Genomic DNA, 15,599 nt, shown 5'->3' on the forward strand with positions numbered 1-15,599 from the left:
ATTCTTTACATCCATCTGATGTAAGTGCCACCCCTTTGCCGCAGCTACTGCGAGCAAAACACGGACGGTCGTCATTTTCGCGACCGGCGCAAATGTCTCTTCGTAGTCGATGTCGTGTTTCTGCGCGTAGCCCTTTGCCACCAGCCGAGCCTTGTACCGGTTACCAGAGCCATCGGTGTTGTACTTGACCTTGTACACCCACCTACACCCAATATGTTTTACCCCCATTGGTGCGTCAACCAGGTCCCAGGTCTCGTTCTCCGCCAATGCGTGCATCTCTTCCTCCATCGCGGCGTGCCAATTCGCGTCCTTCGTTGTTTCTGCGTAGCTCTCAGGCTCACGCACTTCCGCTACACGGGTCATGTACGCATAATGATGCGCCATGTACTCGTTGTATCCGAACCGCACAACTGGGTTCTTTTGGCGGGTAGATCAGCGTAATCTCACATTAGCCGATGTCGAGGCCTTCTCGGTCGACGCGGTCTTCACCTTAAAAGACCCGTCACCGGTTCCCTCGGAGTCGGACTCGCGTCGGTCTGACTCGTTCCTATCCGTGCCGTAATCCGACACCTTCTTTTTCCCTTTCTCTTTGCGCGTAGGCCGTCTCCTCGGCTTCCTGCGAGGGGAATGCACGGCCGAGTCACCACTACTCGCCGGCTCTTCATCGGACTGGTCGTACCGACTCAGTCGTCCAATCGGTCCACTTAACCGGAGTGAAATCGAACTCTCTTCGTGGGGCTCGATTTCGGGCTCATCCGGAGGCATCTCGGCCTCGCTGACCTCATCGTCAGAGCTCGTATTGGAGTCGGGGTTCCGAGTCGGGGGTAGGTACCAGGACGCAGACTCGTCAAACACAACGTCGCGGCTGACACGCGCTTGTTTGGTGCGAGGGTTATACCACTTATAACCCTTCTGCTTGTCCGAGTAACCGACCAAGATGCACTTCTCGACCTTTGCGTCTAGCTTCCTCCTTTTCTCCTTCGGTACATGCACATACGCAATGCTACCGAACACCCTCAAGTGTCGCAAGTTCGGCTTCGTTCCGAAATATAGCTCGTGCGACGACACTTTGTCTCCGATCCGGTTCTGGATGTATACCGCGGTCCTTACCGCCTCGGCCCAATAAAACTTGGGCAAGCTCTTCTCCTCCAGCATTTCCCGTGCCGCTTCCACAACTGACCGATTCTTCCTCTCGGCCATGCCGTTCTGCTCTGGCGTGTATCTATAACTGAATTCGCGCCGAATTCCCATTTGTTGTAGATAACCGTTGAATTGACCGGAAAAGTACTCTTTTCCGCCATCCGACCGCAAGCACTTGATCTTTCGTCCCGTTTCGGCTTCCACGAACCCTTTGAGGTCCCGGAAACAGTCGAAGACTTCACTCTTCCTCTCAATAAGGTAGATCCACGTGTGCCGTGTGTGGTCGTCGATGAAGGAGACGAAATATCGGCTCCCGCCAAGACTAACGTTTTGTGCCGGCCCCCATACATCGGAGTGTATAAGGTCAAGCTTATTCCGGCTCCAATTTGGCTCGTTGGGGAAAGGAAGTCGGTGTTGCTTCCCGAGCTGGCAGGCTTCACAAATTTGTGCCTTTCGGCCACTAAATTTGGGCAATCCGAATACTACCTGTTTCGATTGCAGATCTTGAAGCCGTTGATGGTTGACGTGGCCTATCCGCTTGTGCCACAAGTCGATGTCCGACTCGGCTTTTTGTCCCTTTGCGAACATTGCGGTGCCGCCGTCAGTGGAGTCGAGGATGAACATCCTCCCGTCTCTGCGCCCTTGCGCAATCACACGGCCTTCTTCCTCAATGAAGCACCCGAGGTGTGTAAACCGAACCTCCATCCCTTGGTCGACGATCTGTCCGATCGAGACCAAGTTCTTCGTGATTGTCGGAACGTGCAGCATGTTCATGAGTTTCCCTTTCTGCCCGACATGGCTAAGGGGAACTTCTCCGACATTCGCGATCAGATGCGGAGTGTCGTCTCCAGTTGCGACTACTCCAGGTTGTATCTGTTTTTCCAGGTACAAGAACCACTCCTTATGGCTCGTCATGTGGTTTGACGCGCCGGTGTCTACGTACCACACCTCGTCCGCTCTCGGGGTGCTCTGTTTCATTGAGTTTGCTTCGTGTCTCGTCATGAAGACAGACCCTTCTCCGGCTCTCCCGGAGTCTTCGGCGTAGTGCGATTGCTGCCGATTTCCCTTGTCGGTATTTCTGGAGCCATTTCTCTCCGAATCGGCGCGCTTCTTCCAGCACTCACTTTCCCGGTGGCCTTTCTTGCCATAGTACCAGCACTCCATGATGGCCTTCCCTTGCCGGTTCTCATCGCTTCGACTCCCCCTGTTTCCGGAGGGTCCGGAGTTGCTATCGGCATTACTTTGGTGCCTTCTTCCTTGATCTCGTCGGCCGCCTTCATTGCGCCCCGACTTGCCTCGTCCTCCACGTCCACGAGGCCTATCTCCCTCCGTGTACAGTATTCTGTTGTCGGCGTGCGTGCTTGTAGACGCACCCGCGTGGTTCTCCTCTACCAGGAGCATTGACTGTAAGTCGAAAAAGGACGGCGTATTCTCCCGGGTACACACAGCCGTTCGGAACGCTCCGAACTTCGACGCCAAACCTCCGAGACAGATCTGGACCATCTCGCTCTCCTCGATGTTCACCTCTATGGAGGCTAGCGAGTCGCAGATATCCTTGACCTTGGAGGTATAGTCCGCCACCGACAAATCACGTTGTCGTAGGTTGCTCAACTCCTGTCGGAGCTGAAGCTTCCTGGTTGTGGTGGTCGCGGCGAAAATCTTCTTCAAATTTTCCCACGCACCCTTTGGCGTCTTTGCATCCCGAACATAGCTCAATAGTTGTTCTCCCACAAACGACGCGAAGCAGTATAATAGCCTGCTCGCCGATTGCTCCCACGACGGGAAGTCTCTGTGTGTCGATTCGGGTGCCGCGTCATTAGCTCCTTCGACATAACTCCAGTAGCCGTGCCCAAGCAAGTACTGGTGCATCTTGTAGGACCAAGACGCGTAGTTGGTTCTGTCGAGCTTCTCTGTTGGAAGCGAGCTCGCCATGCCTCTATCCATCGTTCTTCTTGTTCTTCTTCGTCAAGTTGTGTCGGCCGCAGAGAGGTTCTCAACCCTCGCGCTCTGGTACCATGTAAAAAGAAACGTGCAGAAGCAAGTATGAAGACCGAAGAGAAGAGAGGAAACTCAGGTTTAATGGAGAGCTTGGGCTTACGTAGTATACGCGGGAGAGACTGAGAGAGAAACACAAAAAAAAAAAATTCAATAATAATACTCAGTCTGTACATAAGACGTGCTCAGTGAACACTTTTATACAAGTCGTAGAAGGACTGACCGAAGTACTGATAGTACTTCAATGCTCATCAAGAGCTCCTACACTAACTCCCAAATATATTCCTCATGGAATATCTTTCCTAACGGCCTCCCGGTTTATGCACTCTGCCTAACTGATCGGTCCCAACTGATCCGGTCCTCGGTTTCTTTAGCCGATCCGGCCGATGTTGAGCTTGTCTCTCAATAGAGGTCAATCCCGATGGCCTCCCGTTCCGCTCGGTCGATCGACCTGACGAACAATAGGACTTTGTCCGCCCCCACCAAACCTTGTTCCCGCTCCGGGAGCCGGGCAAGCCGTCGCTCGAACTCTCGGAACGCCTTCATTGCGCCCTGGTGGGTTTTTGCCGTTGCTACCCATTGGTCGAAGTCGTGTCGTCCCTGGCTCTTCCGCCGTCCTTCGTATGCCTTCAGGAGCACCTCTTCGAAGGCCTCCCATGAATTATGAGCTTAACGCAGCTCCTTCACTCCCGCGTGCTTACGGACGGCGACAGCCCGACAGAAGAACTCCCGCCTCAACGCTTTGTCCACGTCTCGCTCCTCCATTTCCGCGTTGTAGGCTTCCAAGTAAGATGGGACTTTGTCCCCGTTGAAACGACCGACTCTTTCGACCACTCGCTCAACCGCTTGCTGCGCTGCTTCTCGCCTCATCGCCACTCGTGCAGACTCCAACACCACTTCGGCCACCATCTCCGCGAGGTCACCATCTTCCGACTCCATGCTCCCTTGCCGCCCTTCACGTCGGGTTCACCAAATGTGTCGCGTTGTTATGCGCGTGCATGTAGAAGGGCGGGACCACGGGGGTCTCGGACTAGGGAAGAAGGGAAGCCAAGAAGACGATTCCGGGCGCGTTCCGGAAGCAACCGAACGAGAGGGAGAAAGAGAGGGAGAGAGAGAGGGAGAAAGAGAGGGAGCGCGCGCTTGACACCGACTCACACACACTCATACACACGCCGACCCGACTCACGCCCTTATGTACAGGAAACGCAGGAAAGGGGAAGCACCCGACACCAACAGAGACACGAATATACACAAACAGACGGAAATGTATGTATTACAAGGGAAAGAATACAACCCCGGCTTCGAGCCGGACCAAGCTAGGGTAGGTTACAACAGCAGTCTGCTGCCAAGCCGCTGTCCGGGGAGCTCTCGGGCTCGTCACGCAGAGCGGGGTCTTGGACAGGAGACCGAGCAGAAACAACCCTCAACAGTCGACCGACACCACGAAGAAGAGGAGGAAGAAGAAGAAGAACTAACCCTAAATCTAACAGTATACCCTCTAACACAAAACGAGCAACCCTTTCACAAAGGGCGCTCCCTTCCTTTTATAGAACAAGGAGAGGGATGCGTTACAATGTGGGATAAATCCCGACTTACATGGGATTCTCTGTCCCGACTTGACTCATACTATTCACACGTTTTTACAAGGGTGAGTGCACATGGTGCACACCGCCGATTCTCTCGATATTCTCCGATTCCGCCTAGGGACGGTTTTCTCCACGACAACGGGTCGAGGGGTCCCAAAGCCACAACAACAAGGGAGTTGATAAGGGCCTAACGGTAGAAAAGCTAACCGAAGGGGTCGAGATGCACGGCACTGGACGGGTCAAGCAACGTTGGACTAGAGGGGTCGTGGAACGCTAGATCAGACGGGACGAGGAGCACGAGCAAGGCGTGAAGACGCCAGGAGGAGGATGCTGACACGATGGATTGACCTCAAGATGAGCTTGAGGGGGAGTGTTGAGGAGCAATCTCAACATTGGCCGGATCGGATGAAGATTGATTGGCTAGGCCCGCATCGGAGAACCAGATCCGCGGGGAGCCGATAGGCTGTTAGAGGCCTACTTTCCTAATTTAGTAAGTAGTTTTATTTTTAGGAGCTCAGTTACGAGCATTGAAGTACTTGTCAATACTTTTGACCGTCCGTTAAGGACTTATATAAAAATTCTCTTTGAGCACAATTATATGTATAGAGAACATTTTATTTTGAATCAAGTTTTTTGTCTTCTGCTCTCTCTATCCCTCCCGCGTATTGTGCTTATCTCCATTGTTTTCTGTGTGTCTTCTATTGTTGTCCGACTGAGCAGGTTGTGTCTATTTTAACTTCCGCACGTTAATCTTTTCAATACATAAAACTCAAGAGGACACCAAAAACTTGTAGTAAATTGGCCACCCTGATGTGAAAGGTGCCCAAACTCTTTGTAAAGAGCTACAAAGTGGCATTTTGTTGACTTTAGTTGTTCTTCTTCTTCGTTCCTTGGTTTTTTTCCCTTTCACATAGTTATACTAGACCTCTACCTGTTTTCTCTTAGTTTTTCACTTAATCCAACGAGTGATTAACGTTAAGTACTAATTAGCCAAACCAAACCCTATTGTTCTACCTCTTGTATGTGTATCATATATATCTTAATTGTTACCGTATGAGATGTACGGAGAGTTGAGTGTGATGAGCGAGGGTGAAGAGACTTAATGTTGTTGTATGTATGTGTAATGTATACGATTATGAGTGTGAATGTAAGTGTGAGTGTGAGTGGACAAATAGGAAGAGGTGTGAGTGAGTGATTAGTGTGAATGGCCAAAGGGCCTTGCATCCCTATGTATCTACCCCTCTTGTAACTATTTAACCCCCTTATGGGGAATGAATAAAAAATGAATAAGTTCTCTCTCTCTCTCTCTCTCTCTCTCTCTCTCTCTCTTTGTGGAAAGCTTCAAATAGCTTGGCCTTGAAGTTCCTTCAAATAATAGATGGAATGAATGTGCTACACGTCGCTTAGAGGTGGGTAAGTGAGCATACTATGCATTTGAGAACACATGCAATCTTGGAGATATTAAGTGTTGGGTCCTCAAGAAATATCTTTTTGACACTTTGGTGACACTGGTTCTTCTCTATGGGGTGGAAGTATGGTAGCATCCCTAAATCTATGTGGAAAGAGTTTGAAAATGTCCAAAAACATTTTCTTACAAAGTTTCTACAAGTTAAGAAACAAACGCCCTACACCCTCCTCCTTGAGACGAGATCGCTTCCCATTGAGATCATGGCCATGGAAAGGGTTGTTGAATACATGCTTAAGGTTCAAAAAAGTCCCTCACATCGACTTCCTAGAATTGCATGGGAAGCAAGCAAAAAGATCCAAAAGACGCATAAAAGCAAAATTTGGTGTTCCGGTTGGATGCAAGATATAGAAAAATGGTTTGGTAGATGGGATGCGAGACACTTGCTTCATGATGCATCACTAGATTCCTCTATAAATGAGGCCTTTATGCAACACCAATGTATCATGACATGGGTCAATAATAGAACAGTTAAAGGTTAACAAAGGGCAATTTCAATAAGATGCACAAATTACGACCGAAGAAGATCAAAGAGGGAGATTGGGTGATCATGTAAGACAACACTCTCAATAATCAACATAGCTTAATGAAGAAGTTCATGAGACAGTGGTTCAGGGCATATATGGTGATCAAAGCAAATGACAATGCCACCAATTACCTCATTGAACTAAACAAGACAAGGCTCTCATAGTACCTATAGTAGGAAAAATGGTGAAGATCTTCAAGAAGTAGCAAGAAGAGGAGTTGGACATCAAGAACCTTGAGGAGAATGAGGATGACAGGTAGGATTTGGGAAGCAAGAGGCGCAAGGAGTGGCTAAGATTAGCTCATGCATTCTTGGCAGAGATTAGAGGAGATGTTGGTTTGGTAGGGTTGGATGTCGTGATGTGCCAGGTCCAAAGGTGGAATATAGAGGAAAAAATGGAAAATTTTGACAACCATAAAAATGTAAATATTTAAATACAAAAACAAATAATATAATAAATGTTACCCATATAGGTGTATGAGAGGGTTAATGTGTAATGTATAAGGTGTAAGGTGTAATGTGTAAACATGGAATAGAGAGAGAGAGAGAGTGTGTGTGTGTACACATTTGGCTTTTTTGTGTGCATGTGTCCAAGAGTGGGGTAAGTAGGTGTAACCAATGTTGGGCAAAGTCCCAGGAACAGTGTTAGCATTCCGGTTTAGTTGGGACTTTCGCCGAGCAAGGTGGGAGAGAGTCGGAACTGATTCCGGCTAGAATTTCCCAAAAACCGGAATCTAACCGGTTCATATTTTTGTAACCGGCTATTTATGCATTTAAAAAATAAAAATGTAAAAAGAAACGATTTTTCCTCTTTCACTGTGTTTTTCCTATGTTTCCCCCCTCTTTCCCCCCCTTTTTCCTCTCTTTTCCTTTGTGTCTGTGCTACCTCTTCTCGATTTCTCTCTTCTCTATTGCATGTGCCTTCCACTTGAGAGTCGAAAGTCGAGACTTGACAATCAATACGTAGGTAAACTATACATATATACCTTGCTTCTGTCAATAATAGCTTATTTTCAGATGTTCTGTTTGTAGAAGATTGAAAGAATTCACTATAGATTTCTTCTCGATTTCCCTCTTCTTGCTTGCCTGTGCCATTGACTTGAGAGTCGAGAGTCGAAGCGTGACAATCTATACATAGGTAAACTATACATATATACCTTCCTTCTGTCAATAGTGGCTTATTTTTAGATCTTCTGTTTGTAGAAGATTGAAAGAATTCACTATAGATTTCTTGTGCCTTCAACTCAAGAGTTGAGACTTGACAATCTATACACATGTAAACTATACATATATACTTAGCTTCTGTCAATAATGGCTTATTTTTAGATCTTCTGTTTGTAGAAGATTGAAAGAATTCATTGTAGATTTCTGGTATGCATTATTAAAGAGGCTTGTAAACATTCTCAATTAAAAGCCCTAAAATTGCATTGAAATATTCTATACCTTAGCATTAAAATCTTGTGTTCCTTGTGTATTTTTCAGTTTCTCATGTGGACTGTGGCAGAGGGTTGCATTGTAGCTGGTCCGGATGTTTTACAGTTAACCCATGTTGTTGTTGTTATGGTATAGAAGATTTTTCATGTTTTAAACTTCATTTTACATTTACCCACTCTTAAGAATACATTTGATGTATTCTCACTAAGAGAACTTCATGTGCATTTCTAATGATGTAGGTTGGCAATGTGAGGGGAATACTGATCTGACAATCATAATGATGTGGAGGTTTTGGATTCAGCCATTGCATTAGAACCTCTGGAAGATGAGGATGACAATCATAGGTTTGAGTTTTTCTCAAGTTTTAACAGTTGATGAATGTCATTCATATGATTTACTTATTTTTACATGGAAATCTCCAAACAATGATATTTCTATAACAAAGTCCAATGCCATAACTTATGCAAGATCGCTAGGTGCCAAGGTATTATGCTCATTGCTGGTTCAGTTATTTATCATGCCTTTTGGCCAAGACAATTGACAGTCTATTCCCTAAATTATCTTAAAATTAAAGAGGCTGATTATTTTAAAACTTCGAGGTTTTTATCATGTTAGGTTAGTTCTGAGCAAAATATATACTTGTTTGCCTATCAAGAGAATTCCCTGTTCAGATATATTTCTCGATGTAGCTCAAGCTTTGGCAATATTCAAAGTTTATTTTATTCAGAAAAGTCATTCAATAGTGTCTTAGAACACAATTTTGTTCAGGTTCTGAAGCTGCATTTAAACTACTCTCAAGGAGTGGCAAAGAAAAGTATTCCTCGCGAATCCCAAAGTGATACCAAGTTCTAACATGGAGGACTGGGAGTAAATATACAAAGACAACAAAACTAGTGATCAACGGCATACACCTGTTGTAGTTGGAGTTGCAGTCATGGTTGGGATAAGCATGCTTGCTTTCTTAAAACAATCAAATACATAAGTATGCCAACCATAGACTTATGCATCTTAAAGTGCACCTTTTGGGAAAAATTCTGGAAATTCATCTTACGACTGTCAAAAAAAGCCTTGATAGCCCCTTGTATTATGTAATTGGTGATTATGTCATTACCCTCATTGAGAATTTTATATAAGAGTTGAAATGACATTCAAATCACAAATGATAAGTTTCTAAATGTGATCTAAGAGTATGTATAATATCTACAATTGTTGTAAATGATGTTTTGTGTATGCAAACATTGTTGTTGTCTTGTGTAAGATCCATCCTACATTATTTGTATACAAATTTCGACAACGTTGTAACTGTCAAATGCGTTTATGAATATGTGTTGAAAGAGACAAGAGTGATGGTTTTTCGGTTGTCGTATCTTCTTCCTTCTTGTGTCCCCCCTTCCAGTAGTAACCTCTTTATGTTTTTGGTGCTATGTTGTTAGCCGTCTATCAACTCGGGGGATAGATAGCTCAGGTTAGTACCCCCATATAGGTTGTTTGGTCAGAAAATATTACTCATTGACTAAAATTTCCACACCAATGTGTCAAAGCAATGGCTTCATTGTCTTCAAACTGTTGACATGACCATCTCACTTTAAACTCTCTACATTATATTGTTGGGATCTCTAACCATGTTATTTGTCCATCTTTCACACACACCTTTGGTTCTCTCTTTAGGGATGCCTCACACACAATGTCACCACATTTTCTCTATCGTGATCAATTTGGAGCTTCCTTTGAGGTCATCTCTCACATACAACTCTCTCTCTCTCTCTCTCTCTCTCTAGCCCACTAGATTAAGAAGAAGCTCATTGTACCCTCTATTATAATATTCTCAAGATCCATAGACCATGGAAACTTGATCCTTTACTACCTTGTAATCTCCCATATATCCTAGGTATTTTAATTTTCTTATTCTCTTTGCAATACATGGATTGTGTATATAAGTTTCCCTTCACGTAAATTGAATCTATAGATTATGCTAGTCCAACGCACTTTGCATTATTGGTCCACAACAAAAATACGAAAGGCAAAGGAAAGCGCTAAATTTATTTTTTTGATTGATTTGATTTTGTATTGCGCTAAATTTTTTATTTATTTGATTTGGTATGTGCTAAAAAAACATTTCAACATGTTCCGGTTGACATTATCACTTGTAGGAAAGTGGCCAGTTAAAAATTTTAAATTCCGGTTAGGTTCATAAGAAGCAGAAAAATTTCCGGTAGGGGCTAGAGACTTTGCCCAACACCAGGTGCGACGACCCCCATTCGGCTTTTTCAGATGACTTGATTAGATCTTGTATTATTTAAACCCCACCCATGGGGCATTAATGACATTGCTAGCCTTAACCCTAGCCTCTACCAGTGTTAGGCAAAGTCCTAGGAACAGTGTTAGCGTTCCGGTTGGGTTGGGACTTTTGCCGGCCAAGGTGGGGGACAGCCGGAATTGATTCCGGCCAAGTTTTCCTACCAACCGGAATCTAGCCGGTTCATATTTTTTGAACCAGCTATTTATATAGTTTATGTAAAAAATAAAGGTAAAAAAAAGTTTTTATATATATTTTTCATGTTTTTCCCCTTTTTTTGTTTTACTTTCCCCCCTCTTTTTGTTTTTCTCCCTCTCTGTCTTCGTCTGATTTCCTGCTACTCCCTCCTTGCTCGTTGCTCCCTCCTCGTTGCTCACTGCTCCCTCCTCATTGCCCGTTGCCGTTCCTCCTTCCTACTTCCTAGTTGTTCGTTAACAACTGCTTGTTATTCATTGTTCATTCATTGCTCACTGCTCACTGCCCACAGCTCGTTGCTTCTCCCTCGTTGATTGTCGGCGGCCTCTCATCACTCAAAAATTGCCGCTCGTCACTCAGAAATTGCCGCTCGTCACTCATTGATTGCCGCTCGTCACTCGTCGGCGATCGCCCATCATTCGTCACTCAGCTCTCACCACTCGACGATTCATTGATTTTAGATGTCTCCACCAACACATTGATTGAATGGATGAGAAGGAATTGAGCCAGTACATAAGTGTTATCTTTATGCGCCAAGTAAGAGACTTTAAATCTCCCACCAATTCATTCTAATTGTTGCTTATTTAAACATTGAAATTGATCCAATGTATAAACATGGTGATGTCGTGATAAACCACTTGCTTTTCAATGGATACCAAGCCAAGCCTTGTGCAATGAGTTTCATGTTTGGTTCATTATATATTCAAAGATTTAGATCATGTAAATTTACAAGTACTCCTAAAGCATTGTTGTATAAAAGTGATCCATGTTAACCTTTAACAAAAAATTGGAGTCACATAATTTAGGGATTTTGGTGGTAAAGTAAGGGATCATGCATTATTTTGGCATTTGCATCCCGCTTCACCTTATTGATGTGGTTATAAGGTTGGACGATGTCATATTGCAATTTGTATGTGTTTTATGTTTCCATTGACATGTCTTGTAGTAGTTTTGGCAAACTAAAATGAAATAGGAGAAATTTTGATAAGAGGTATATTACAATATCAACGAAAGTAGAACCTATCATAAATATGACCTTGTGCATAATTTCTATTTCACTATTACTTGATTATACTATATCTTTTGAAATATTTTTCTCGAAAGAAGATCAACCGAAGACTTTGTATAGAGGAAAAGAAACATGCATTTACATCTATTGCGCATTTGTGGCAACATAATGAAATAAAACACATTTCTGAAATATTAAGCTCCCTCATTATACAAAAACCTCGTTGGTTTGGTATCTTCGTTTGAATGAATTGTAAGAATAGTGATGATGATATACTAAACATCCATTAGAGACCATCAATTGTTACAAAATGTCTCTTGAACATTGTAAGGCAAAGATGTGGGATCATTGCAAAGTATGTGCATTGGAGAAGAGGATTACATCTTCATGCTTCTTTTTAGTGGGTGAACATGAACTTGTGAAGATGTACATACATTTACATCTATTGCGCATTTGTGGCAACATAATGAAATAAAACACATTTCTGAAATATTAAGCTCCCTCATTATACAAAAACCTCGTTGGTTTGGTATCTTCGTTTGAATGAATTGTAAGAATAGTGATGATGATATACTAAACATCCATTAGAGACCATCAATTGTTACAAAATGTCTCTTGAACATTGTAAGGCAAAGATGTGGGATCATTGCAAAGTATGTGCATTGGAGAAGAGGATTACATCTTCATGCTTCTTTTTAGTGGGTGAACATGAACTTGTGAAGATGTAATGGAACTAGGTGTGGAAAGAGATTTGCTCTTCTTCATCATCATCATCAAGGGGCTACTATGATAAACAAATTAACGAATCTAAAATACTATTTACTTATTACAATATAACTAGATGAACCAACAAATTTGAGATGAGAATCATCATGTAATTCAAACACATGTAGTGGACAATAGGTTGAAAATTGGGAGGGAATTATGTACAACAAATTATCTTAGCACAAGAAAAGCATAGAAAGATGATGGGAATAAACAAGAATAAATCACAAGGAGGCATGTATATTCTATTACTACCTCGCATTCGTATTGTCATCTTGTTTGTGATCTCTAAAGTGTATCTCAAAATCTTTCCTACTAGATGCATTTTGTGGGAAAACGAATTTCTTGACATATTTGAAATGATTTTAGCTATGATTTCCTTCTTTTTGACATATTTCTTGTTTGGAAATTTACATTAGCAGCATGTGATTCTATGTGTTGAATATGATGTCTTTCTTGGCCGTTGCAAATCAATTTCTGTCCATTACTCCCATTTGTAAATCAATTCTAATTTATATCTTAAGTTTTTGTGATCTCTAAAGTGTATCTCAAAATTTCAGTGTTCTAAACAAGAGCTTATTTAATGTGGGTAAGCTAATGTGAGCCATCCTCTTTCTTCTTTATTTTCTGATAGATTGGAAGGTCCATAGTGGAAAATTGATCCTTTATTGCCTCGGAAACTTCAAATATCCTAGGTATCTTAATTTGTTTTTTCTTTTTGGAAACATGGATTGTGTATGTAGGTTTCGCCTTCTTGTAAATAGAATCCATATATTATGTTAGTGAAACATTCTCTGCATTATTGTTACAGACTTACAGTATGTCCCAAAACAAGAATATGAAAGGCAAAGGAAAGCAAATTAGCCTCTTTACAATGCCCGGCTTTAGGAAAAACTTGCCATCTAAAGAAGATGTGTCTCTAGAAGAGCCTATAAAGGACCATCAACACTCCGAAGAATTACTTCATGAGATGAATAGAATTAGTAAGGCCAAACTAAAATTTCAAGAAGATTGGCTTACTAAATTTAAGTGGCTTCAAGAGGATTTAGAAACTGGTCTTTTATGGTGTAGTTATTGTAGGAGTGATCCTCATAGTAAGTCTTCATTTGGCAAAACAGGTGCCAAAAACTTTAAGACTTCCGCATTAGAAGAACATGCAAGAAGTGTGGCCCATCGAGATGCCATTTTGTTACAAGAACGTGACAAGAATGGTCTTGAAAAATGTGCATAAAAAAGAAAGAAAGTGTGGATGTAGCAATTGAAAAATTGTTTAAATGTGCATATTTTATAGCTAAAGAGGATTTAGCATTTAGAAAATTGGAAAGCCTCTTACGATTGTTCAGAGAATGTGGTGTGGAAGGCCTTCCACGAATGTATAACGATAATAAGGCTTGTGCAAGCTTTATCTTGCACATTAGCAAGGCTCTTGAAGCTGAGATCTATGATAGGTTGAGGAAAAGTCCTTGGTTTGGGCTTATGGTAGATGAAGCTACCGATGTAAGCGTAACCAAGAACTTGATTCTTTATGCTACATTTGTGGAAGGAAGGCAAGTAAGAACCTCTTATTTGGGGTTACTTGAAGTAGAGGATGGTACATCAAACACAATAACAAAAAGCATTTTAGCATTATTAAAAAAGTGGAACTTAGATGTTAGAAAAATGATGGGATTCAGAAGTGATGGAGCATCTGTTATGGTAGGTATGTCTACAGGTGTTGCTACAAGATTGAAGTCATATAACCCATTTATGACTTCCTTACATTGTTGTGCACATCGAACAAACTTGTGTGTGCAAGAGGCTTCAAAGAACATTGAAGTCAAAGAAACATGTAAGCAGTTAGATGCCCTTGTGAATCGGGTGGCTGCACATTTCTCGAGGAGCTCACTACGCCAAGGTGAATTAACTAAGATGCAAGATGCACTAGAATACACACATTTGCGTATTCTTGGGATTGTGAAAACACGATGGCTTAGTCGGCATGGTGCTATCATGAGGGTATGTCATGTGTATGAACCCTTGATGAAGACTTTACAATCGCAAAGTGATGCATACAATGTATTCGTAAGTTTAAGAAACTTCAAAGTAGTGTATATGCTTCACTTTCTTGCAGATGTACTTAAGATCATGTTAACGTTAAGTTTGGAATTCCAAAAGGAATATGTGGATGTGACATGCATTGGAGGTTTGGCTATGATAGCCATTGGGGAGATCAAAGAACAATTTCTCCATCATGTTATGATGGATCTAAATGGTTTTGAGAAGGATAACTATAGTTATCCAATTATTCCAGAATATGGTAGAGAAAAAGGAATGCTTTCAGTTTTAAGAGATGCTATTAAAGGTAATATGTATAAAAGCATCCTCATGAATAGATGTATTGATGGTGAGGACTTGATTGAAGCCATACAATTCCAAACTTTGTTTTCTAAGGCATTAATAGAGACAATAAAAAAGAGGCTTCAAGATCCGGTAACTCTTTGCGCATTGAAAATGTTATCACCAATGAACATGTCTGCCGAATCTACAAGCATTTTAGCACGAAAAACTATGGGTCTTAATAAGTTGAAAACACTTGGAAATTTTTATGGCATTCAAAAAATGGTAGATGGGAGAGCGTTTTCTCCCATAATTGATAATGATAAATTGTATGATGAATATGCAATTTTCAAAAGGCAAGCTACCACGGAATGGCTTGGAAGAGATTTCTTAGATGTTTAGGGTATGATAAATTGTAATGATGTGTGGAAAGAAAAGCTACCCGAACTTCTAAAGATTGCATTGATAGGTTTAATCCAATGTTCTTCTACAGCAGCGTGTGAGAGAGGCTTTAGTCGCCTAAATCTAATAAAAAATAAGTTTAAAAATAGGTTGAAAAACAATGCGATTGATGCATTGATACGAATCTCTATTGAAGGACCTGAACTAGAAGAACATGACTTCAATGCTAGCATTTTGTTGTGGCGAGAAGGCAAGGCATATCGTCATATTTTTACAGGAACTTCTCATGAGCATGATGATGAGATCGAGGACTTCATAGAAGATATAGATTAAAACTTTATAAATGTGATCGATTTTGTTTTGGAACTTTCTATATATTACATCTAATTTGATCTAATATGTTGTTAATGCTACTTTACAAAGGTTTGAAAAGTGAAATATGTTTATAAAGTTAGAATTTTTTTTGGAAA

Source organism: Azolla caroliniana, unplaced genomic scaffold (genome assembly GCF_043228905.1).
Source record: "Azolla caroliniana isolate FFs.n. ecotype wild unplaced genomic scaffold, voAzoCaro1.0.p SCAF_3, whole genome shotgun sequence".
Classification (NCBI taxonomy): Eukaryota; Viridiplantae; Streptophyta; class Polypodiopsida; order Salviniales; family Salviniaceae; genus Azolla; species Azolla caroliniana.